Raw genomic sequence first — 26,763 nt, forward strand, 5'->3', positions numbered from 1 at the left:
AACGGCCGTTGCGATGACGCATATTATTTTGCAAATGTTATCGAAAGGATAAGTAGTAAAAATCTGAGCAACTTGTTGTTGCTCAGACTCTAGGGAACACAACAGGTTGTTCTCAAAGAGAGGTTTTTTTGATGAGGGGCTGCGTGAAAATTCCTTAGTGAATAATAATAATAATAATAATAATAATAATAATAATAATAATAATAATAATAATAATAATAATAACCTAGCCCAAAAAGAATATAAAAATAGACACGATCAAGTGGGGAAGCGGTGCATTGGCAATTATTCAAACAAATGAATTCCGACCACACAGACAAATGGTACAAACACACACCGGCAGCAATAATGGAAAATGAAAGTTACAAGATCCCATGGGACATGGATATACAAACGGATAAACCCATCCAAGCAAGAAGACCGGATGTCATAATAGTTAACAAGAAGGAAAAGTCCTGCCAGATTGTAGATTTTGCCGTTCCGGCAGACCACAGTGTGAAGATCAAGGAGACTGAGAAGCGGAGCAAATATACGGAACTGGCCAGAGAGCTCAAAGGGATCTGGAAAATGAAGAAAGTAAAATAACGCCATTAATAGTAGGATCGCTAGAAACAATACCAAAAAACTTTGAAAAAAGAATGGGAGAGATTGGAATCAGAGGGATGACCGAGAAAAACAAGGATATTTAATAATGAAAACTGCAGAAATATTAAGGAAAACCCTTAAATGTGGAGATTAACAGCACACATTAACTACACACAAACTGGATACAGAAACGGCTACAGATGTAAAGCACCAAGAAACATCACATGAAATCATGAAAACTGAAACTAAATGAAAAAACAGCGTCCATCTTATTTTAGGTGAGTGATTGTCACCATAAACATGCACCACAGGAAATAATGAAGTTCAAGGAGGAGTAGAGGACAGAAGAGAGAAAGCACTAACCAGACCTCCGCTGGAGATGTGAAAAGACTGGGACCTTGGGGAAGCTTATTGCTACCCAAATTCCTGTGAAGACCAATGGTCGCTGCCAACGAGAAATTAATGGTCAGCGGCTGTTTCGATAACGTAAAATATTTTGCAAGATTATCGAAAGAGGTAGAGAGTACTAGAAATCTGGGGAGACTTGTTGTCACTCAGACTCCAGGTAACACCACAAGTTGTTCCCAAAGAACAATTTTTGATGGTCGCTTGTGTGAATACTCCCAGTGAGTTAATAATAATAATAATAATAATAATAATAATAAAAAAAGTGAATGTGTCTGTCTGTGTGTCTGTGTGTCTCTCTATGTACATTTACCTACGCAACAACTCTGTCAATGTTTAGTCTACAGACTCGAAATTTTATATACAGGATACTGAGATTTTGAAAAAATCTTTGTAATCGTTTTCGGCCTCAACGATTTAGCCTTTGAGACCTCTAGAAAACTCCTCCGCCAATTGTGTGTATAAAAACCTGAAATATTTTATATAGGTTCCTTGGACATGGATCTAACTTAATAACTTAATTTAAGCCCAAAGCACTTAATGTTAAGGGGTTATAATAGAAGTCAAATTAATAAAGAATGACCTTTTTTTGGCTCAACATATACCTCAAAACACCCGGGCAACGCCGAGCTGAAATAATAATAATAATAATAATAATAATAATAATAATAATAATAATAATAATAATAATAATAATAAAGCAATGTGGAGAAAACGGAACATTGGAAGTGTAACTGACAAGGTGAGGCTAAACAAGAAACATGAAGAACTGGACCAAAAAATGAAAGCAAAAAAGCGAGATTGAAACGATACAGATATAAATCTGAACAATGCAAACAAAACAACATTTTAAACTAATGAAAGCCAATTCTACCAAAATGTGAACGGAGGAAAAACAAAAACAGAACAACCAAATCCGACAGAAACAAAACTCTACTGGAGTAAAATATGGGAAAAGCGACAAGATCACAATAGAAATGCCGAATGGCTGAAAGACATAAAAAAAAAGTTAGAACAAATAGAAGAAGGAACAGTGAATGAAATCAACAAGGAAACCCTAAAGAAAACCATAGGAAAAATGGCAAACTGGAGAGCACCAGGGCACGACAGGATACATGCATACTGGTTCAAAAAACTCACAACCTTACACGAAAGGCTAGCCCAAAACCTGAGAAGATGTACACAGGAAGCAAGCGTATCAGACTGGATGACAAAAGAACCACACTGTTACAGAAGGACATGGAGAAAGGAACCGTCCCTAGCAACTATAGGCCAATCACGTGCTTACCAACTATGTGGAAGATACTGACAGCGCAACTGAGGGAACAAATCTACCACTTCCTGAATAACCGTGGACTCATCCCCGAGGAGCAGAAAGGATGCCAACAAGGAAAAAGGAAACATGACCTATTATATATAGATCAAAAAGTCCTAAAGGGGGTAAAAAGGAGGAAAAAGAATTTAGCCATGGCATGGATCGACTACAAAAAAGCGTACGACAGGATCCCCCAAGCATGGATAATAGAATGCCTAAAAATGTATAAAATACCAAGCGGGATCACTAACGTAATAGAAAATGCAATGAAAACATGGAGGCTGGAATTGACAGCCGATGGACAACACATAAAAGAAATTAACATACAAAGAGGAATCTTTCAAGGAGACTCACTATCACCACTACTGTTCATCATAGCTATGATGCCCTTGAACAGTATTCTGAGAAAGTGCCAAGCCGGATACAATTTCTCCAATACAAAGGAAAAAATGAAGCACCTGATGTACATGGACGATCTGAAACATTTTGCAAGGACCGAAAAAGAGTTAGAGACACTAATCAACACTACCAGAATCTTCAGCCAATATATCCAAATGGAATTTGGAATTGAGAAGTGCGAAAAACTAGTTATAAGAAAGGGAAAACTGGAAACGACAGAAGGCATGGAACTACCCAACCAAACAGAAATGAGGGCACTAGGGAAACAAGACGACTATAAATACTTAGGAGTTCTGAAAGCAGATACTATCAGAGAAACAAAAATAAAAGAGAAAATTGGAAAGGAATACCTCAGGAGAACAAGAAAACTCCTGGAAACGAAATTATATAGCAGAAACCTAATAGAATGTATAAATACATGGGCAGTATCACTATTAAGATTCTCTGGACCGTTCATAGGATGGACAAAAGAAGACCTGAGACAACTCGACCAGAAGACCAGAAAACTCATGACCATGCATAATGCACTACACCCAAAGGACGATACTTACAGACTTACGTGAAAAGGAAAGACGGCGGGAGAGGACTGATCTGTATAGAAGACTGTGTGAAGGATACTAAAAAAGAACTAGAAAAATACATAATGCAGACCACTGAAAGGATAATTATGGCAGCGAGAGACACCAAAAAAAAAACAACAAAACAGAAAACAGAGAGATAAACGACAAAACGAGAAAAGAGAAATGGGAAGAGAACGAACTCCACGGAAGATTCATAAGAATGACAAAAGATGAGAATAACGAAAACACCTGAATATGGATGCGAAATAGACATATAAACCGTGAAACTGAATCTCTAATAACTGCAGCACAAGATAACTCGATAAAAACCAACCATATCAAAGGAAGGATCGCTAAAATACAAGAAAACAGCAAATGCAGACTATGTGGACAAAGAGACGAAACGATAAACCATATAGTAAGTGAATACAGCAAACTGGCCCAAAAGGAATACAAAAACAGGCATGACCAAGTGGAGAGGGTGGTGCACTGAGAATTATGCAAACGACTGCCTTTTGAACGTACAGATAAATGGTACAAGCATAAACCCGCAACAGCACTCGAAAACGAGAACCACAAAATCCCATAGGGCATGGACATAGGCATACAGACGGACAAACCCATCCAGGCAAGAATACGAGATGTAATAATTAACAAGAAAGAAAAATCCTGTTAAATCGTAGACTTTGCTGTCCCAGCTGACCACAATGTCAGTATGAAAGAAAAGAAGAAACGAAGCAAATACACAGAGCTAGCCAGAGAGTTAAAAGGGATTTGGATGATGAAGAAAATCAAAATAGTACCGATAATAGTAGGAGCACTAGGAACAATTTCGAAAAACTTCGGAAAAAGAATGTCAGAAATTGGAATCAGAGGAATAACTGCAAAAATACAATGCCTAACGATCATGAAAACGGCTGAAATATTAAGGAAAACCCTAAAATGTGGGGAATAACACAAGACAATATAACAAAGAAGCGTTACAGGGAATGAAGAACGCCGAAGCTGCATATCAACAAGTTCTACACTACCATCATGCATCCCCCGTTGTCTCATCACTGCCCGCCCCAATAAAAAAGTGATACCAAAGAGCCGAGAAGGGGCAAGGAGGATGAAAAGACCGAGGAGAGAGCCCTGGCCAGACCACCGCTGGACAAGCGCGAAGAGAACTGGGATCGTGGAGAGGCTTAGTGCCACTCAAATTCCCGTATAAACCAATGGCCACTACCAGCGAAAAATCAATGGTATGAGGCTGTTGAGATGACGGAGATTTATCTGGAAATGCTATAGAAGGAGGTGGAGAGAGCTGGACGTCTGGGGAGACTTGTTGTCACTCAGCTTCCAGAGGACACCACAGTTCTCCAAACCGATCGTTTGTTGACTTGTGTGAAAGCTCCTTGTGAGCCAATAATAATAATTGTTAAATATTGGTTCTGAGGAGACACTGGAAAATCGGGCATGTGTGCACACACACGCACATTCCAGATATCGGCCAATTGCTGATTTGGTTGATGTTAAAAAAAAAAAAAGGAAAAAAAAGTCAATGTAAACAAATGGAGTTGAGTTACATTCTTGACCGGGTTAAAAGTACCAATCGATATTCCTGTAGAGCTGGCTGTCCTAAAAATAACACAAAAAGAACAATGGAAGAAAATGAAACATTCCAATTTATGAAATGTAAATAAAAGACGGTTGATAACAAACAGAGCGACAGAGATCAAGCAGTCAGATACATATCTGAGTCGCTTCGCACCGCACGGCTTAATACCGACGACCCCGTCGCGTCACAGCTGTCTAGTCCATAATCTATTTATACTCCTATACATTCGTTTATCTTTTATGTGTATTGATATTCATATTAAAAACCCTCTTTTCTATTTATTTAAAAATAAAATACAATTTTCTTATATATGGCTTGTGGAACTGCATTCACTAGCAAAAGACGTAGCTAATTTGTATATTCTTTTAAACATTCAATTTAATTAATTCCCTATTAGGTTTTTCGGTATTCTTATGGGATGATCATCTAGAGTTAACTATTACGTGTAATTATATTCATGCAGATATTCTACATGATTTATACTTGCATAATATTTGCGTAAATTCTTTACAGTAAACAAAAAATTGTTTCCATATATATTTATGTATACGTATATATTTTTGTTTAATCTTTCGGTCTATCTATCTATCTATGTATCTATAAAAGTGAAAGTGTCTGTCTGTGTATCTGTGTATCTGTGTATCTGTGTGTCTGTGTGTGTACATTTCCCTATGCAATAACTCTGTTAATTTTAAGTCTACATACATAAACTTTGATATACCGGGTACTGAGATTTGGGAAAATCGAAGCGATCCGTTTTAGGCCAGAAATTTGCGATTAAGGGGGCAAAGTTCAACGATTTGGCCTTTGAATATTCTACAAAACTCCTCCGACAATTTTGGATCTAACTTAATAACTTAATTTGAACCCAAAACAATACATTTTAAGGGGGCATAATAGAGGTCGAAGTTTAAAAAATTGACCACTTTTTTTTTGTTCAAAATACATCTCCAAATAACCGGGCAACGCCGGCCACCCATGCTTGTATATCTATAAAAGTAAACGTGTATGTGTATTTCTGTCTGTGTACATTTCCCTACGCAATAACTCTGTCAATTTTTAGTCCACAGACTCAAAATGTGATATAATTATAGGGCATTGAACTTTGGAAAAATCTTTGTAATAGGTTTTCGGTCGGAAATTTGGCTGTTAAGGGGTCAAAGTTCAACGATTTGACTTTTGAGAACTCTACCAAACTCCTCCGATAATTTTTGGTCTACGCACTTGAAATTTTAGATATAGGTTCCGTGGATATGGATCTAACTTGATAACTTGATTAGAGCCCAAATCAATACATTTTAAGGTGTCATGATAGGGGTCAAAGTTAAAAAAAATTGACGTCTGCTGTCTCTACCAAATTACTCAGACAATTTTTGGCCTAAATATTTGAAATTTTACATAAAGGGTATTCCGAGATAGGGCAAGCTTTTTCTTCGGTTTGGGTCGAAAATATTTAGTTACCAATATATAAATGTATGTATGTATGTATGTATGTATGTATGTATGTATGTATGTATGTATATATATGTATGTATGTATGTATGTATGTATGTTTGCAAGTCTGCCCAACACTTTCGACAGAGGCGACGGATTTTCTCAAGATCAGTATCGTTTTGAAGTTCGACCTATCAGACGACAAATATCGAAAAATTGGCTAAAAATATTTATATCTTCACCTTAATTTAGACACTTTTTTACATGGGGGGGTCGCTTTTTTCGCCGATTTTTTGAAAGTCATCCTCTCCTTTCGATTGTCTAGCCTAAATGCCACTTCCGCTTTGGCATAGACGTTAGGGGTTTTTTCCCGTTCTTTTCCTCTTTTGCGGTACGGGTTCGAGCCTGCCTTCCTACTACCACTTTTTTTTTTTTTTACTCAACATACACATTTAATAAACAATAATTCGAAATTTTTCTTTATTGTTTTTCATTCATTTAATTACTGTCATATATGTATATATATGTGTGTGTGTGTGTTTGTGCGTGTGTGTGTGTGCGTGCGCGCTCGCGCGTGTGTGTACCTCCGCAATCATAATGCCCTATTTTAATCAGGAAATTAAACACCATTACGGAAGAACCAACAAAGCCAGGAGATTACATCGTCTCCATGTGTCCGTACGCAAGATTAAAAAGAATTCTTTAATCTTTTGATCTAAGGATTCATATTTGTATAAAAAAAATTATTTTAATTAAAAATAATATACCAATTATATTTTTCGGTGAATATAGTTAATTAATTGTTTTACAAGAAGAAATGAAAAAAAAACAAACATCCAGACACCCCCCCCCCCAACCCCACGTTTAGATACATATACGAAGGATGTGTTTATTTATTTTGATTATTAGAGAAGATTGCAAATTGCATTTTTTGGTGTTATTATGCATTCATGACCTCAAAGTAGCATTCCTCGGTTGCAGATATTGACGGTGTTAGACTCTTAAAAAATACCCTTGTCATAGACAAGCCTCAGAAGCAGAGATTTGTCATTGAATTCTTCTACACAGAGAAATCGATCAACATTCACATGCTGGATGTTTACAAAGCTAATGTCGTTGATGATAGCAACATTAGGGGATGGAATCGTCGATTTCAGAGTTGCGAGAGAGATGTGAATGACAAAGTGATCTTCGAATATTTTCACCTGAGCCTTCAAAGTTGCATTAAGAATAGTGGTTTCTAGAAGAAAAGGTCTGAAGTACGAAATGGCGCTTGGTTTAATGGTGCTACTCCCAACTTCTTATATTTTAAACTTTTTACTTTTTAGTTAAATAATAGGAGGCCTTACGTTGGGAATAACTAAGGTACAAACGAAAATGTTAACAGACAAACGAAAATTCTATTTTAAACGAAACCGAACTAAGCCAATTAAATTGCTGTTATCGATGTAAGCTGACAAAACCCCAGCCAGTTTAATACTAAACCATAACGCAATGAAAATGTTAATTAAAACTTTATCTTAATAAAATAACGAAAATATTATTTCATGTTAGGACGTAACACACACAAGAAAATGCTATTTCAAATTTAGATCAAACACTCGAGCGAAAAAACTATTTCAAATTTAGACATAACATTCGATCAAAAATCCTATTTCACATTAAGGCCTAACACTCGATCAAAAATATTTTTTTAAAAATTTAGACCTAACACCAGATTAAAATACTATTTCAAATTTAGACCTAACACTCGATCGAAAATGTTATTTCACATTTAGAATTAACACTCAATCGAAAATATTTTTTCAAATTTACACCTAACACTCGATCAAAAATGCTATTTCAAATTTAGACCAAACACTCGATCGAAAATACTATTTAAAATTTAGACATAACACTCTATCGAAAATATTATTTCAAATTTACACCTAACACTCGATCGAAAATGGTATTTCAAATTTAGACTTAACTCTCGATCAAAAATGCTATTTCACATTTAGACTCTACACACAATCGAAAATATTAGTTCAAATTTAGATCTAACACTCGACCGAAAATTCTATTTCAAATTTAGACCTAACACTCGATCGAAAATGCTATTTCACATTTAGACTTAACACGCAATCAAAAATATTATTTCAAATTTACACCTAACACTCGATCGACAATTGTTGTGTCTGCACAAATAATTAATAGAACACGGAAAGTAAAGGTATACAATAATATATTAGGAAGAAAAATTATATACATATTTACATGTCTTCAGATATACTTCAGTTGGGGATATTCCAGCAGGTGGCCTGTTGCATGTCTTACTGGAGGCAGCATAAGCGTCTTGCCTAGTTGACGGTCGTTGCCGGACTTCCCCAGTATTGGTGATTGATACCTATATATATCTCACTCACTCGCCCATGTAAATTAGTAGGCGTCCCCACAACAAAAATACTATTCCAAATTTAGACCTAACACTCGGTCGAAAATGCTATTTCAGGTTTAGACAACACTCAATGGAAAATATTTTTTTCAAATTTACACCTAACACTCGATCAAAAATGCTATTCAAAATTTCGACCTAACATTCGATCAAAAATACTATTTAAAATTTAGATCTAACACTCGATCGAAAATGCTAATTAAAATTTAGATTAAACACTGGATCGAAAATATTATTTCAAATTTGGACATAACACTCGATCGAAAATGTTATTTCAAATTTTCTCGTAACACTCGATCAATAATACTATTTCAAGCTTAGACCTAACACTCACTCCAAAATATTATTTCTAATCTAGACCTAAAACTCGATCGAAAATACTATTTCAGATTCAGGCCTAACACTCTATCGAAAATATTATTTTCCAATTTACACCTAACACTCGATCGAAAATACTATTTCAAATTTTGACGTAACACTAGATCGAAAATACTATTTCAAATTTCGGCTGAACATTCGATCGAAAATACACTTTTAGAACTAACACTCGATCGAAAATGCTATTTAAAATTAAGACTTAACTCTCGATCGAAAATACTATTTAAAATTTAGACTTAACTCTCGATCAAAAATGCTATTTCACATTAAGACTTAACACTCGATCACAAATACTATTTCAAATTTAGACCTAACACTCGATCGAAAATATTATTTCAAATTTTCACGTTACACTCGATCAATAATACTATTTCAAGCTTAGACCTAACACTCAATCCAAAATATTATTTCAAATCTAGACCTAACACTCGCTCGAAAATACTATGTCAAATTTAGACCTTACACACGAGCGAAAATATTATTTGGAACTTAAACTTAAAATTTGACCGAAAATATTATTTCAAATTTAGACCTAACACACAAGCGAAAATACTATTTGATCTTAAAGCCAAAGGAGATAGCATTTTATATTTAAACGCACGAACAAAATTATTTTGTTCATACTTTATTTGATCATACTTTATTCTAACATCCAAGCAGAAATATCATTTACAATTTAATGTTTACATAAAAACGAAAATGATATTTAAAACGTAGGCGAATATTCTACTATTGACGTAAGACTAACGACTCTATAAAAAAGTAACCAGAACAGATCAATTAAAATACTATTATAGATTTAAACGTAGCAGACTAGCGTAAATACTATTTCCAACTTAAACTTAACGCACGGATGGAAATGTTATTTAAAAATTAAACTTAATGCACCTACGAAAAGACTATTGTAATCGTAGGCGAAACAGATCAATTTAATTTTACAAAAACCTAGTACGTACACTAAAATGTGCGCGAGGAAAATTCTCAACCTATATACTCAACGAATTTTATATCTAGAACTTGAAATTTGTTATATAGTGCATTCAGACACGTGAAAAACTTTTTAATCATATTTTTTGTTCCGAAAAAAAGGCTGTTATGGGGGTTAAAAATTATAAATTATTACTTGGGAGTGTTTGGAATTTTTATCCGTTTGTCAACTATTTCATGACTGCGCATATAGAGTTGTATAACATGACAGCCTATGTATGTTCAGAACAAGTATGGTTTGAAAACACTTTTAAAGATCGTGTCAAGCTACTCTAATGGTTATCGTACTGTACTCACTATCTTTAGGTTTTAGTTTCGATCTTATCGCGAGTATTTTTTACTTACAAGAAGTGAACTGTTTAGAAAAAAAACATAACACAGTTTCTGTATTAATTAAAATATAATATTTACGCGTATTTGACGACCGGGCAACGCCGGGCGGCTTGCAATATTCTAAATATAAGCTGAACAGACCAATTAGAAGGCTTTTATAGACTTGAGAATAACACATTAACCGAAATACTATTTTAAACCTAAGTATTACAGATCGATCAAGTCACATTCTTCACGATTCTGACATATGATGCGCCAATTTAATATGCGCGTTTAGTGATGGAAACGCTACTGTAAAAAAAAAAAGCCTGATAGACTCACTAGAATCAAACATTGTCCACTCCGGAGTAGTGCAGTTGGAAATTGTGCGAGCCTTGCTTCATAATTATACGCGCAACCACCTTTACAACAAGTATCCGTTGTCTCCGGAGGCTGGGCGAAGACGATGATGTAAGTACTTCGTAACTTGCGAGGGAAAACGAGAATATGTCATAGTGAGAAAGAGAAATGATAAAAGATGCGGATGGGGGGAGGGGGATGCGAGAAAAAAGGGGAAGATGGTGAAAGTAAAAAATAGCGTGACATGCGGCCGCAGCCGAGATTGAACTCACTACCATGAGTTTGTAGTGTAATTCAAAACTTCTACGTAGCTTAATACTTGCTGTCGCCTCTATCAAGGGTATTTTTTTATCGTGACATCATCATTAGATGGGTTGCCTACCACGGCTTAAGAGAGGCCCATCTACCCTCGAGAGAAGGATAGACCGCGCCAGGTTCGTAACCTGGTAGTTTACCTCGCGGTACATACAGAGCCTCGCCTTCCCAAATGGTCATCCATCTGCTACTGGCCAGGCTCAACGTTACTCAACTTCGATGATCTGTCGAGAACGGATGTGTCAACGTTTTGTGCCGTATATCCCAAGACGAGAAGTAGAGATGATAGTGGGATTAAAAGGAAAGGAGGAGATGAAAAGTAAAAAAAACTAGCAATTATATTTCATTTCAGTAAGGAATATAGCGAAATAGGGTTCTCCTGACCCTCATGTCTCCCAATTTCTCGTCTGCTAAAATTATATCTACGTGATTACGGCAGCAAATATAATAAAAAAAAGCGCAACTGACAAAATACTACTTTTTTTCAAGTACACGTGAATTTATTCACAATTGTGAAATTATTCAAAATCGAAGAAATACGGTACAAGTGCAACTGACAGTAATTTTTTTTTTTTTAATAATTACACAACACTTGAAATTTAACTCCTTTTGAATTTATTCAAACGGTCCTTTGTAATACAGATATGTCAAATGAAGTGGTGCTTATGCACTTTTATTAGCGTGCTATTTTTTTTTAAATAGTATTTTTCCAGATAAATTCAAGTTTTGCAATACCTTAAAATTCTTTACTAAATTGTTAGGTGAAAGTACAGAATAGTTACAAAACATCAGCCTGCGGGTAACATAAGTGCATAAGTACCAATAAAATGATTTTTAATATTGTATTCATAATTTATTCATAATTGTGAAATTATTCAAAATCGAAGAAATACGGTACAAGTGCAACTGACAGTAATTTTTTTTTTTTTAAATAATTACACAACACTTTAAATTTAACTCCTTTTGAATTTATTCAAACGGTCCTTTGTAATACAGATATGTCAAATGAAGTGGTGCTTATGCACTTTTATTAGCGTGCTATTTTTTTTTAAATAGTATTTTTCCAGTTAAATTCAAGTTTTGCAATACCTTAAAATTCTTTACTAAATTGTTAGGTGAAAGTACAGAATAGTTACAAAACATCCGCCAGCGGGTAACATAAGTGCATAAGTACCAATAAAATGATTTTTAATATTGTATTCATAATTTATTCATAATTATGAAATTATTCAAAATCGAAGAAATACGGTACAAGCGCAACTGAAAGTAATTTTTTTTTTTTAAATAATTACACAAAACTTGAAATTTTACTCCTTTTGAATTTATTCAAACGTTATAGATTGAGAGAGAGAGAGGGGGAGAGAGTGAGAAAGAAAGCGAAAGAGAGAGAGAGAAAGAAAGCGAAAGAGAGAGAGAAAGAGAGAGAGAGGGGGGGTTAAAAGACACTCACACACTGTTTCATTCAGTTATATTTTGTCGTCTATTCTCCTGGGTAATGTCGGGTGAGCATGAATATAGCGAATATAATAGGGATGCATATCAATCTATGTCTATTACGTTATATCAGACATTTTGTTTCGTTTTCTCTTTTTTTAAGCTTTTCACTGATTAGCTTAGCGAATTGTTTTCTTACGAAATCTCTATTTATATAAACGCAACGCCGTAGCTTTAGATAACAATCTCTCCATATAAAAAAACTATTCGGGGACGTGCTGTTATGATTACAGTCATTTCATTCTCTAGTCACAAACTGCTTAAATAAACCAATCAATACTCATATAGACTATAGAGAAATTGTTGGAAAAATCATTTGCAACCAGCTTCGAGCAATGCCCTCTTTGAAAAATGTTTAAGTTTGGCGTGTTTATTTTCTCGTTTCGACATAAAACATTGTAATTAAGCTATCGACTTGCCTCAGAAAATTAGACTGGCAAAGAATACCCGTCTCATGGCGTGTAAAATTGTTTCCCCAAAACAGAACAGCTTTGTTACATTATATATAAAAAAAACGAACAATCTTTTGCGATTCTGTTAGCGAGAGAGAGAAAGAGAGAGAGAGAGAGAGAGAGAGAGAGAGAGAGAAAGAAAGAGTGGGGGGAGAGCTCCCCCTAACGGGCTCATAAATGGCTGAGCCTATTTTTCTTTTTAATTTTACACAAATGTACTTTAAGTTTCCTGGCAGTGTTCTTCGATAGATTTTGTATCAGAATGTCTTTGCTTAGTCTCGATAATCGATAATCGATAATCCAAAAAAATCCGATTCAAGAACGAACATGCGATTTTAACTAAAGCTAACGGCTAACAAGCGTCACTAGTGCATTTGAGAAGTTTTATTACCGCACAAGCAGAAAGGCCTGGGATATAAAATCAACAGTAGGTTCTTAGGTATTAAAGGGAAACGTTCGAATTAAATATTTCTGTTTACAAAGCAATTTCACCCTGATTCTCGAAACTTTAATTCGAGGCATTATATTGAAAACATATTTTTATTAAAATCAACAGTAGGTTTTCTTTACTGCAATATAATATTAACGACTAAGACATTGGTGGGGGGCATAAGAAGCTTTCTTTCCTGTGCACCACGACTGGTCCTCATGTAAAGCAACCAATTAATCGAGTTGGTTGAAAAAGGGGCGATTTCACGATTTCAATCTCAATAAAAATATGGGATTGCGAAACATTGTTTGATCATCATTCACTCCGGAGTAACGCCGGGGTTTCCTACTAGTTTAATCGATTTATTTTACAGTTTGAGGCAGGCATGGCAACCTGTGATACATGCACTATAATTGGCGCATTGGATTCTTACAAAAAACTAATCGTTATTTTCATGGTAGGTGCTCGTCTGAACTCCAATCCCTGGTCCCCCCTCGCCAATCTTTCACGAAAAACACCCGTCTAGCTGAATCCACTGTGAAACATTTCCCCCACTCTATATCTGTGCCTAAATCAAAACGCGGATTTCATGAACAAAGCTTCTTTCTTAGAACTGCACGCCTGTGGAACTCTGTTCCGTCTGCCTGCTTCCCTCCGGACTACAACTTGGATGTCTTCAAGTCTAATGTTAACAAATTCCTAATGAACCGCCCCCCCCTAATTAAACACTTCATCAAATCTCCTCACTAACGTAATGTACTTGCAATAACCCTTATCCACATCACTCTATCTGAAAGCATATTAGATATACACTCGAGAGCCAAAATAATGAAAATAATATTATCGTGGAACAGCCCTATTCATCTAGCACAGTTTTCTTTATTATGAAACCTAATTTTAAGACCAGAGTTTTCTAGTGTTACTGTTAATATTTCTAAAATAATTGAAATGATTTTTAACGTAATTTTTGAAGTGAGAGAATAAGCCTCCTCTTAAATTACCCTTTCTTTTTTTATAAATACAATTTCACCCCAAACAAGGCACATTGACACTTTGATGTAGGGGGGGGGGCTACTATCAGGGAACTAAGTTGCAGGGATACTACGTAGGGAGTTTAGCAACAAGATGTCTGTTCACATTACACTTGAACTTCTGCATGTCAGTACAGTTGAGGGAGCAGGAAACCGGACGAGAATTCCAAAGTTTAGCAGTTCTGTGGAATAAGCTACTAGAGTAGAAGGTCTTCCTACATCTACGGATCTCCACTGTGTATGGATGTTACTTTGCTGCTTGTGGGGTTTGTCGAGGGTATTTTCGTCGAGGGAGCACAAGAGCCTGTAGTTCGTCAGAGCATCCACCATTAAAATACTTGTAAAACATGCAGAGGGATGCAACATTTCGTCGATGGGACAGGGGCTGAAGCTTAGATGACAGTTTGGGACCTATCAGGTTGGCGACTCTCTTTTGGACCATGTCCAAGAGTGAGAGACTAGTAGCAGATGCACCAGTCCAAATGTGACAGCAGTATTCTATACATGGGCGAATGGTAAGCCATGCAGGTAGGCTGAGTTTCGTAAAAAGATTAAGAAACATTTTCCATTTCGTTTTTTTCTTGTTTTTTTTTTTCATAAGCTGTCATTTGTATAAACTTCTTCAAAGATTTCATTGATCGGTATATACATATCTATATGAATATAACAGTCTTATCGATTTATTTTAAAGTATTTAGTTTATGTGTTTTTTTCTCCAACGGAATAAAGACAGATTATCAACACATCGGGAGTGGTCAGTAAGTGGTCATTGCAGATTTTACTTGTTGTCCTGGATCGAACAACACAACGTGGGCAGGTCAAGACCGAAAGGTCAGGGCCGGAAATTGTGGGACTTCCTTAGCATAGATTATAAACGGCTAAGACAATTGTCACAACTGGTTTGATTGTTTGGGGGAATTCTGAGTATTCAAGCCGGGATATTGATAGCGTGACAAAGGATATTGTCACACTTTTTTTACAAGGTAGTCAGCACTTATCAAGGCTCGGAAGCCACTCGGGGATAAGGGTTATTGCGTGTATAGTAATCAATGGAATAGTATGATAGTAATCGTTAGTGTTGGAGATTTGATAGAGTGTCTTACTAAAGGGGGCGGTTCATCAGGAATTTGTTTATGCTGGACTTGAAGACATCCAAGTTGTAGTCAGGTGGGAAACAGATAAACGGAAGAGAGTTCCACAGTGGTGTACTTCTAAGAAAGAAGCTTTGTTCATGAAATTTGCGTTTTGGTTTTGGCACAGATAAAGAGTTTTGGTGACCATAAACAAAAATCGGTTCATATTTAGTGCTGTGACGCGGGATCGTGCGACACCTTCAACCTTCCGGCCGAGCGGGTGAACGAGCAAGGTTACATTTGGTGTCCGTACCTCAGGGTATATATATAATATACTTTCTGACTGAATGGGGCAGCCATTGTCAGGTGCAACCTCCAGGCGACGTTTTAAAAGCATAAGATTAAATTATCAGTGTTTTTATTCCAGCAACTGTTCTTAAACTATTACAGGATTGTGACACTATCTTCATGCTGCCTGTTTCCGTTTTTTTTTTCGGCCGGTAGCCTTGGTCCTTTGAAAAAATAACGCCAATGTGTATCTCCTCTCGTTGCGATATTCTGTCATACTCGCTTGCTCGTTACCCTTCCCACTCTGCACAGTCGATATATGACCCCTAGAAACATAGCTAAATAACGACGTAGCCGATATTTCAGCCTTCTTATAATACGTTATCAAATATTTTTTTTTTTTATCTTTTTGGCTAATTATTGGTTAAAATGATCAGGGTCCAAAGAGTTAATTCAAATGACGTCATGTTTTGTGTGCAACGATTTCCAGAAAAATATACATACGCCAATAAACAATAGTGTTCATAAATTTACTAGCAAGACCTATGGAAATTCCACAGCGGCATCTATCGTATGTAATAAATTGCTGCTGGGCATATTGTTGGCGTTCTGCGTGAATGGAGACCCCGCGATAACATTGTATCCCTTTTTATTAAAACTATAAAAATATTAATCTAAGCAATCTGGTCAATGTAGTGGCAGAATATATCTGGTTATTATGGTTCATCTCTAATATTTCTCTAGGAGTCTATGATATATTCCTATTGGATGGATGCCCGGCGCGCATGTAGACTCCACATTATACCATCTATAGTCAGAACATAAACTACTCTTGCATCCTAGCCAGAAGTTCAAGAAGGTATGTTTTAGTTTTACGTACGAGCCAAAAACCGAGATCATGTTTTAAAAATGTTTTCTTTTTTTTACATTGTGTCTTCGGTGATCGGGAGATCTTATTTATAAAAAAAGAGGATAAAATGTGATAATATACTGTGAACATTGCATTAGCGTCTCTGTATATAATAATTACATTGTTTCTAGTAAATTATTACATCCTATCCTCCTTTTTAATAAATAGGATTTCACGATCACATAATTTATAACCTGAAAACCGTGATACATGTACGTACGGTATTGATATATAGATTTTTTTCTGTTATTACTTCATGCTAACAGGGACACCCGACTTTGACCGGAACTGTATAAGGATCAACACATGTGCCACCCTTTCATATTTGTATTGTCATCGAAATCCATGAAACCGCACATTTTAATCAATTCGGTTGATTACCTGCTCATGATGGAGACGCTAACGAAGTGTACCTGGTAGGTCTATCCCAAGCTTGCCTGCAGTTACTTAGTTCACATTAAATTTTAGTCTACATGTTACTTCAGAGAATGTAGTGTTGATTTTAAAAATCATCTTTAATAATGCCTTCAATTTTAGTTTAAAATGACACATTCAGTACCATGGTCCAATTGTGCGCTAAACCAAATTATTCATTTAAAACGCGCCTCTGTCTTATCAAAGAACCGGCATTCGATTTTATGCCATTATTTTTACGTAATCACTTGAGTTAAAGTTAACGTACAAAAGACAAGTATCATGGTTCAATTATGTTCTAAAAAGAAACATCAATTTCAGAAGGCACCCCTGTCTTATAAAAGAACCTAGTGTTGATTTTATACGCTGTATTTTTTACAGCTTCTGCGGTGATATAATGTCTCAAATACACTTGTGACGTTAGGTTGTATAAGAGTGTTAATATTAGTTCAAATAAGACTTCGTTATTTTATACGATGTTTTCGATTATCGATTATCGATCCTTATTAAGCGCATTCTGATACAAAACCTTCTTACGAACCCTCACAGACACATCAAGTATCTTCGTGTAGAATTTCAAAAAAAATCAACCCAGCCATTTCGGAGTCTGGAGGAAATGAACTCGGAGAGACACACACAGAGACAAAGTAATTTTATGTAATGTTGCATAGTTCTTATTTAGATGACAGCTTATGTTGTGAGATGCTAGATATTTTATATATTCATTGCGAGTGTTCATATTGTTGAGAGATGGACACAGGTCTTATATATAACGAGACCGACCGGTAGGGTACAGGTTACTACAGGAGAGCCGAGCATGTAATTCAACGAGAGGGGATTTATGATACACTGACAGATAGACCGACAGATAGTGCGTTTGGCATTTACGTTTGACAGTTGTATATATAATATAAACACGTTACCTTTCTCGTTGTAATGATGAACACAGAAAGACGGCAGTTATAAAAAACATGATGATCGTTTATTCTTCGACCGGTCGGAAATTATTACTTAACTTCAGGGGTTTAATGTTTTTACATGGTTTCTTCTAAGCCTCCCGCTTCCCAAAGGGTGCCTTGACTCTAACTGAGAATCGGCCTGATCTCTTCTGCTTCTCTGATCTGACTGATCGGCTCCCGATTTGATCTCACCTGATTCATCTAACTAAATTCATAACTCATGACGTCCTTGCATGACCAGCACGTGCACACAAGACACATGGCATGACATGACTTCTTTAACTTAATTCACGTAACCCACTTTACAAATAACATTTTCCATTGTCCGTTTTTAAATTCCTTATTTTAATTTCATTTTTATAACAAAAACAAAATTCATCTTTCCATTCCTTTTTCAATAAACAGATATCTAACTATTTTGTGTGATCTAAACAATGGTAATTCCGCATTCCATACTTTAATAACATTCTGTGTTTATTTTAATTTATGATTGGAATTCTCAATTCCAAATCTAGCTTCGCGAGTTCGAATCCTTGACTATTCTATTTCATATTTACTCACTTACAAGGACAGACTGCTGTTCTTGTAACAGTAATAGTAGATAGAAAATAGATTGATAGCCGTTTCCGATACTGTATTACGTTGAGAAGAAAGTTTTTGCTGAATTTATAATTTTGATTTCAAATGATGTATTTTCAAATAAGTTTGCGTTATAATACCTTTATTTTATATATCATTTTAATGAGCGTGTTTTTTTGGGGGGGGGCGGGAATGGGCTCTATCTAATCATTTAATGTACAATCGTTTTAAAACAATTATGTCTTTTCTTTTCAGAACGTTGAATAAAAGATAGAAAAAAGCAAATTCACACAATTTCCTTATTTCAATTCAAGCTAGGCCGAAACGTTGCTGAAACCGCTCACAATATCAACGAAGCGTCTGGCACAGGAACCACTACAGAACATACAAAACAATGATGGTTTAAGATATTTCGTGGCGGCGACGAGAGTCTTGAAGATGATGATCAAAGTGGTCGCCCATCGGATGTTTACAACGATCAATTAAGAGCCTTACTCGAAGCTAATACACGCACAACTGGTCGAAAGCTTGCTTCTGAATGAGACGTAACGTATTCGATGATTTCAAACCACTTGAGAGAGATAGGAAAGACAGATAAATGGATGTATCACAAATTGAACAACAAAAAAAAACACCGTTAATAAGTGTTATCTTCTCTTCTGTTACGCAACAAAAACGCCCCATTTTTCAACCGGATTGTGACTTGTGATGAAAAGTGGGTTTCCTTTACGATAACTGGAGACGCTCAGCTCAGTGGTTAGACGCCGACGAAGCTTCACGACACTTCTCGAAGCTAGATTTGCACTAACAACGGTCATGCTGACTGTTTGGTGGTCTGCAACCAGTTTCATCAGTTAGTTTTTTGAATGCATGCTAAACGATTACGGCGAATGAAATACTGTCAACAAATTGATGAAATACATTAGAAACTTTGACAACAACATCCAGTATTAGTCAACAGAAAAATGCCTATTTCCTCCACAGCAGCGTCCGAGATCACGTTGCTAAACTGACCCTGCAGAAGGTAAACGAATTGGGCTATGAAACTCTGTCTCATCCGCCATATTCTTCTCTATCGACTACCACATTTAGAAGCATCTCAACAACTTCCTGCGTGAGAAATATTTCGAAAACCTAAACGATATGAAAAAAAGTTTTCAGCGATTTTATCGCCACCAGAACGTAACTGGCATAACCACACTTGTTTTGTGTTGGCAAAAATGTGTTGCTTCTGATGATGATTTTTTCGATAAATAGTTTTTTTTGATTGAGTAAAGATATGTTGATCTGAATTTGAAAGTTAAAACCGTAATAACTTTATTGTCAATTTGATGGATAGAAGGTAGAATAAACACACACACGCACACACATACACACACATACACACATACACAGACACACACACACACATATATATATATATATATATATATATATATATATTGACTGATTGATTGGTTAATTGACAGATAGATAGACGGATAGATGGAAGACAGACAGATAGATAAATAGTTAGACAGATAAATAGATAGATAGACTGATAGATAGATAGATACGTAGGTAGAATATCGATTGATAAATAGAAGATAGATAGAAAATAGATAAATAAATAAATAGATAGATAGATAAAAAAATTGATAAAAATAGATAGATAGATCGATAGCTAGATATATAAATAGATATATAGACTGATAGATAAATAGATAGAAGATAGACAGAACATAGATAAAAGAAATAGATAGATACATAGAAGATAGATAGATAGATAGATAGACGATAGATAGAAATAGACAAATAGATGCATAGATACATAGATGAATAAGTAGAATATAGATTGATAGATCGATAGGAAGAAGATAGATTGGTAAATAGAAGATAAATAGTTAGATAGATAGATAGATAGATAGATAGATAGATAAGTACGAGTAGATAGATATATAGCTAGACGTTATATAGATGAAAGAAAGATAGATATATAAATGGAAGACAGAGATAGAGTTATAAAACGACAAATAAATAAACAGAGATGTTTATTAAAAGTGGCGGATGCTGACAAAATCTCAAGTAGATATTTATGCAAAGCAATGTTCTTTCTGTTTCACCTCACGAAAATCCTGATTGTATGTTACGTTTAAACACACAATTTTATTTAAGCTTCAATTTAACAAATGTTGTTTTTCATTTCATCTTTTGTTAATTATTTTGTTGTAAAAAAAAAAAATCAATAATATGAATAAACGATTGATTTTCCTTCGGGAGAAATAGAACCAAATTTAAGAAATGTTTAATTTCGTCTTTCATTTTCTCTTGAACTTAAAAAACGATAATGGCAATTTTCATCAGGAAATTAGACTCAATTACGAAGACGTGAAAAGAAAAAAAAAAAAAGCTAGGAATTAGATCGGCTTCGTTTGTTCGCAGCAAAAAGAAATTACATTTTGTTCCGACGATTCGTTTATTAAAAAAAAAAAAAATTAAATATGGCGGATTTATTTACCAATCTGTTTAAAATCCCTGCAGGCATTTTAAAACCGAAAACAATATTTATCATTTTATTTTATAATCAGTGCAGACTAATTAGAAATTTTATAAAATAACTAGACTATTAATAACCCGTTGGGTCAGTATGTTATATTAGCTAAAGAATGAATGAACGTGACACTTGTGGCGTAAAGAAAATATTTTTTTTTTACATAACAGAACCATTTCTATAAAAGTATATTAAAATGAAAAAAGAATATAGATAGATTTCTATGAGTCGTTCTGTTTATTATAATTGATTATTTTTGAGAAAAAAATTTACAGTTACTGAATTATCAGTGGTTGGTCAAACTTATAGGTAAATGTGCACTGAACAGATACCATAATACTTATTAGAGTTAAATTCAAATTTTGATATATCTGCTTTTTTTTACATCGTTCATTTCTGTATTACGTTTAAGTTATTTTAAACCCCAATCTTCTCATGTTAAATAATAATTTCGAAATAATAACGTTAATATTTCAGCGTCCCAATTGTTATTTTGTTTTTGTTTATTTTAAACCTCACTCTTCCCATGTTAAATAATAATTTCGAAATAATAGTGTTAATATTTCAGCGTCCCAATTATTCTTTTGTTGTTTTTTTTCGCGTTTAAATGACCCAAATAAACAATTGTTAATACTGTCTGTTTTTTTTTACATCGTTCATTTTTGTATTACGTTTAAGTCATTTTAAATCCCACTCTTCCCATGTTAAATAATAATTTCGAAATAATAACGTTAATATTTCAGTGCGCAGGTCATGCGCGCATGCGCAACCGGGTGTCGCAAACCGGAAAGTGGGTTACATACATCGTTACAAGGTCATTTGAGTTTTATAATTATATAGATAAGCGGTGGGGATGGGGAACCCTGGTTTGCCCGAGCGTAAAATACAGTTCAATATGATATTTTAATTTACCCAGATTTCGTATATTTTTATTATAGAGTCGTGATTTAAAAAATTAAAGATGAAAGAATTTTGGTTTCATCAGATAGAATCGAAACGGACACTGTAGCATTCCTAGCCAGTGTAGTTGCCATTGCATCAACGTGTCATGTATATGAATTAATTAAAAATTAAAAATTAAAAATAAACAAAGATGAATATACAAAATATATAACGATATTTTTTTGCAAACTAATTAGGAATTTTTATCAAATAACTAGCGGGAGGGGGGATTTGCCCGGGCGTAAAATACGCTTAAATATGATATTTTAATTTATTCAGATTTCGTATTATAATATTATTAGGGCTATGACATCAGCATATTTTTTCATTGTTTTGACTCTCGAGTATATATCCGACACAGTTAAACACGGGTAATCAACCGAAAACCACATTACTCTATATAAAAGCATATAAGATATCAATGGATACACACCCCAGAGTCAAAACAATGAAAAGAATATGCTGTTGTCCTAGTCATAATTATTATAGAGTCGTGACTTGAAAATTGAAAATATTTGCTTGCTGTCAGCTAGAATCGAAACCGACACTGTAGCATTCCCAGCTCGTCAAATTATCACTCTACCAACGTGACACGTATATATTTTTTTTTACATAGGCATCACCACATTATCAAGGCCAAGAGGCCAGTCAAGGATAAGGGTTAAAGAGTATACAGTAGAAATTGGACATTATAGTAATCATTAGTAATGAAAATTTGGTAAATTTGATAACTTATATGGAACGGCTCATCAAGAACTTATTTACGTTAGACTTGAAGACAACCATATTGTAGTCAGCCGGAAAACAGGAAAACGGAAGACAATTCCACAGGCGTGCAGTTCTAAGAAAAAAGCTTTGTTCATGGAATCTACGTTTAGGTTTAGGCACAGATAAAGAGTGGGGGGAATTATTGATAGTGTTTACAGCTAGACGAGTGTTTCTTGTGAAAGTTTGGCGAGGGGGGACCATAGACTGAAGCTCAGTCGAACACTTTCCATGAAAATAACGATACATCAGAGACAAACTCGCAACATCTCTTCTGTGAGATAAAGGTTGCAAGGAAGAGAAAAGGACATCTCCTACGAGGCTACGAAGTCTATTTTGAACTCTATCAAGGCAGGACAAGTCCTTTCTAGCAGCTCCTGCCCAGATGTGGCAACAGTATTCCATCCTTGGACGTACCTGGCTCTTATATAGATAGAGAATAGCATCAGCAGTGAGATATCTACCGGATCGATAGAAAGATCCCACCATTTTTCCAGCGGCCTTGGCAACAGATTTGATGTACGTGTTCCATTTAAGATCAGGAGTAATGGTCAAGCCCAGAAGCTTGTCAAAACTTGAGGCCTCCTGAAGACGAGAGCCATTCATTTCAATTGATGCCAGATGTGGATTAGAATGTTGATGATGTAAAGAGAGAAGCTTGGTTTTAGATGCATTAAAAGTAACCAGCCATTCTTTACCCCATTGTACTACGTGCTCAAGATCAGAGAATGCAATGTGATTTTAAATGTTCATGGTTTACTTGAAAGGAAAATTATCCTCATGCCACAGTGATCTAACAAATAGACCCTAGGTACGCGATAACAGTGTCTAGTAACGAATTTAAGTTCTATCTAGTGACGAATTTAAATTCTATCCAGTAACGAATTAAAGTTCTATCCAGTAACGAATTTAAGTTTTATCCAGTAACGAATTCAAGTTATATTCGGTAACGAATTCAAGTTCTATCCGGTAACGAATTGAAATTTTATCCAGCAACAAATAAGTTCTATCCAGTAACGAATTGAAGTTTTATCCAGTAACGAATTGAAGTTTTATCCAGTAATGAATTGAAGTTTTATCCAGTAACGAATTCAAGTTCTATCCGGTAACGAATTGAAGTTTTATCCAGTAACGAATTGAAGTTTTATCTAGTAATAAATTCAAGTTGTATCCGGTAACGAATTCAAGTTCTGCCCAGTAACGAATTTAAGTTATATCCAGTTATGAATTCAAGTTCTATCCAGTAATGAATTTAAGTTTTATCCAGTAACGAATTCAAGTTCTATCCGACAATGAATTCAATTGTTATCCAGCAACGAATTAAAGTTCTATCCAGTAATGAATTCAAGTTCTATCCAGTATCGAGTTCAAGTTCTATCCGGTAACGAATTCAACATCTATCCAGTAACGAATTTAAGTTCTATCCAGTAAGTATTAAAGTTCTGTCGAGTAGGCATTCAAATTCTCTCAAACAGACATTCATGTTCTCTCTAGCAGGCATATAAGTTCTTTCCAGCAGGTTTCATATTCTCTCTAATAATATTCAAGTTCTCTCCAGTAGACCTTTAAGTTCTCATCAGTAGGCATTCAAGTTCCCTCCATCATATATCAAAGTTTTCTACATTGGAATTTCAAGTTATCCCCGGTAAACATTAAAGTTCTTTAAAGTAAGCATTCAAGTTCTCTCCAGTCGGCAATCAAGTTTTCTCCGGTAGGTCTTCCAGTGCTCCAGTAGGCATTAATGATCTCTCAAGTAGGTATTCAAGTTTTTTTTTCAAGAAGGCATTCACTTCGTTTTAATATGTATTCAAGATCTATCCATTAAGCATTCAATTTCTCTTGAGTTGGCATTCAATTTATCTCCAGCAAACCTTTAAATTCTCTCTAGTAGTCGTTCATATTCTGTCCAGTAGGCATTATACTTCTCTTCAGCAAGCATTCAAGTTCCCTCTATTACGTTTTCAAGTTCTTTCTAGTATGCAATCATGGTCCCTCCAGTAGGTATCAAAGTTGTTTCAAGTAGACATTCAATTCTCTTTCAGTAAGTATCCAAGTTTTCCTCAGTAGGTATTCAAGTCTATCTCGTAGGCATTACTGTTCTCTCTAGTAAGCATTCAAGTTCTATCTAGTAGGCTTTCAAGAGCTTTACAGTAGGCATTCAATTTCTTTCCAGTAGACATCCAAGTTCTTCCAGTAGGCAGTCAAGTTCTCTCCAGTAGGCAGTCAAGTTCTCTCCAGTAGATTTTCTAAAACACACCTAATCGGACACTCATTCTATGTAATTACTGTAATAATACTGATTAATCGGCCTGCTTAATTAAAGTTAGGAAAAGGTACACACACACACACACACACACACACACACACACACACATATATATATATATTTAGGTATATATATATATTTATATATATGTATATTTAGTAATGTGATTGATAATTTTAAATTCAAATTAGAATTAAAAATTAAAAATCTGTTTCATAAGAAGGAACAACAACAAAGCCACGGACAATAATTTTGACATATAGTTTTTTTTTTTTAAACAAAGTCTCCTCATCAGTATTGGGTGTGTTTTTTATATGTAAAAGACACCATAAATAAACTTAGCAAGTTTTTAAGTAAGGCAGATGTATCTTTTCATTGTTCGCCTTTTGAAAACCGTAATTATCGGCAAAGCATTCATTTGGATGTTTATTATAGCTTATTGCACGATATATATATATATGTGTGTGTGTGTGTATGTGTGTGTTTATGTGTGTGTGTATATATGAGATATAAAAAATCGTTAACAAAAGAAAACGGAAAAACATTGCAGGAAGTAATGTTGGTAAATCTTTTATCGAATAGTTTTTTTCTTAAAAGGAAAATGGATTCCATATTGTTCATTAACAAAGTGTTTTTTTTACTCAACGTTTGAGGAGAGAACGTTCTTGTGAACATTTCCTAACGATATAAGGCTTGAAATTGTCTGAATGATCGCGAAACATTTGTAAAGAACAATAAAAATACAGAACTTGATGCTATCCATCCAAGCTTTATTGTCTTGATTTTGTGAAAATAATTTATGAATGCTCGATTACAAAAACTGATCATTTTTAAGTTTAGAAATGAAGTCACCTTATAGTGACTTCAAATTTATTGACATACGAACGATTACTGAATTATCAATTATATAATCATAATAAAACCCGGAATATTAGAATTAGAATATGATAAGAATATATATATATATATATATATATATATATATATATATATATATATATATATATATATATATATATATGGGTGACCCCCAAAAAACAGTGGACATTCAATTGTTTTTCTGAGCATTTTGCAGTCAACGGAGAAAAAGGGCCAAAGACCCTATGTTTTGATGTGACGTATTGAATATAATAAACTAGTTATGACCAAAGTTTCATTTCATTCAGACAAAACACTAAGAAACGAGGCCTAATTAAAAGTGGGCCTCGTTTTTTTAGTCACCCTATATATATATATATATATATATATATATATATATATATATATATATATATATATATATATATATTAGGACAAATATTTTAATACTAAATTTTGAATATTTAAAGATATTTTTATAACAGAGCCAAGACTTATCAATATTACTCGATGATAATTGATAAAGAGTATCAGAGCGCCGGGTATACAACACCGTAATGTTGTGGGAATTTGGTAGAATTGTATTTAAAAAAGGAATATGGAAGGTGATAACATACTAGGAACATTAAATTACTGGGTTATTGTTAGTAGTATGTATCTATCCTCTTTTTTAATAAATAGAATCTCC

At 34.7% G+C, this 26,763-nt stretch overlaps 1 protein-coding gene across 2 annotated transcripts in view; it reads left to right on the plus strand.

Annotated features, from left to right (window-relative positions):
* Positions 1 to 26,763, plus strand: part of LOC145254635 (synaptotagmin-B-like) — a 768,196-nt gene that overhangs the window by 638,528 nt on the left and 102,905 nt on the right. The gene's annotated exons all lie outside the window — the stretch shown is intronic.

This window comes from Euprymna scolopes, chromosome 30, assembly GCF_053919585.1.
Source record: "Euprymna scolopes isolate OS-2025 chromosome 30, ASM5391958v1, whole genome shotgun sequence".
Classification (NCBI taxonomy): Eukaryota; Metazoa; Mollusca; class Cephalopoda; order Sepiida; family Sepiolidae; genus Euprymna; species Euprymna scolopes.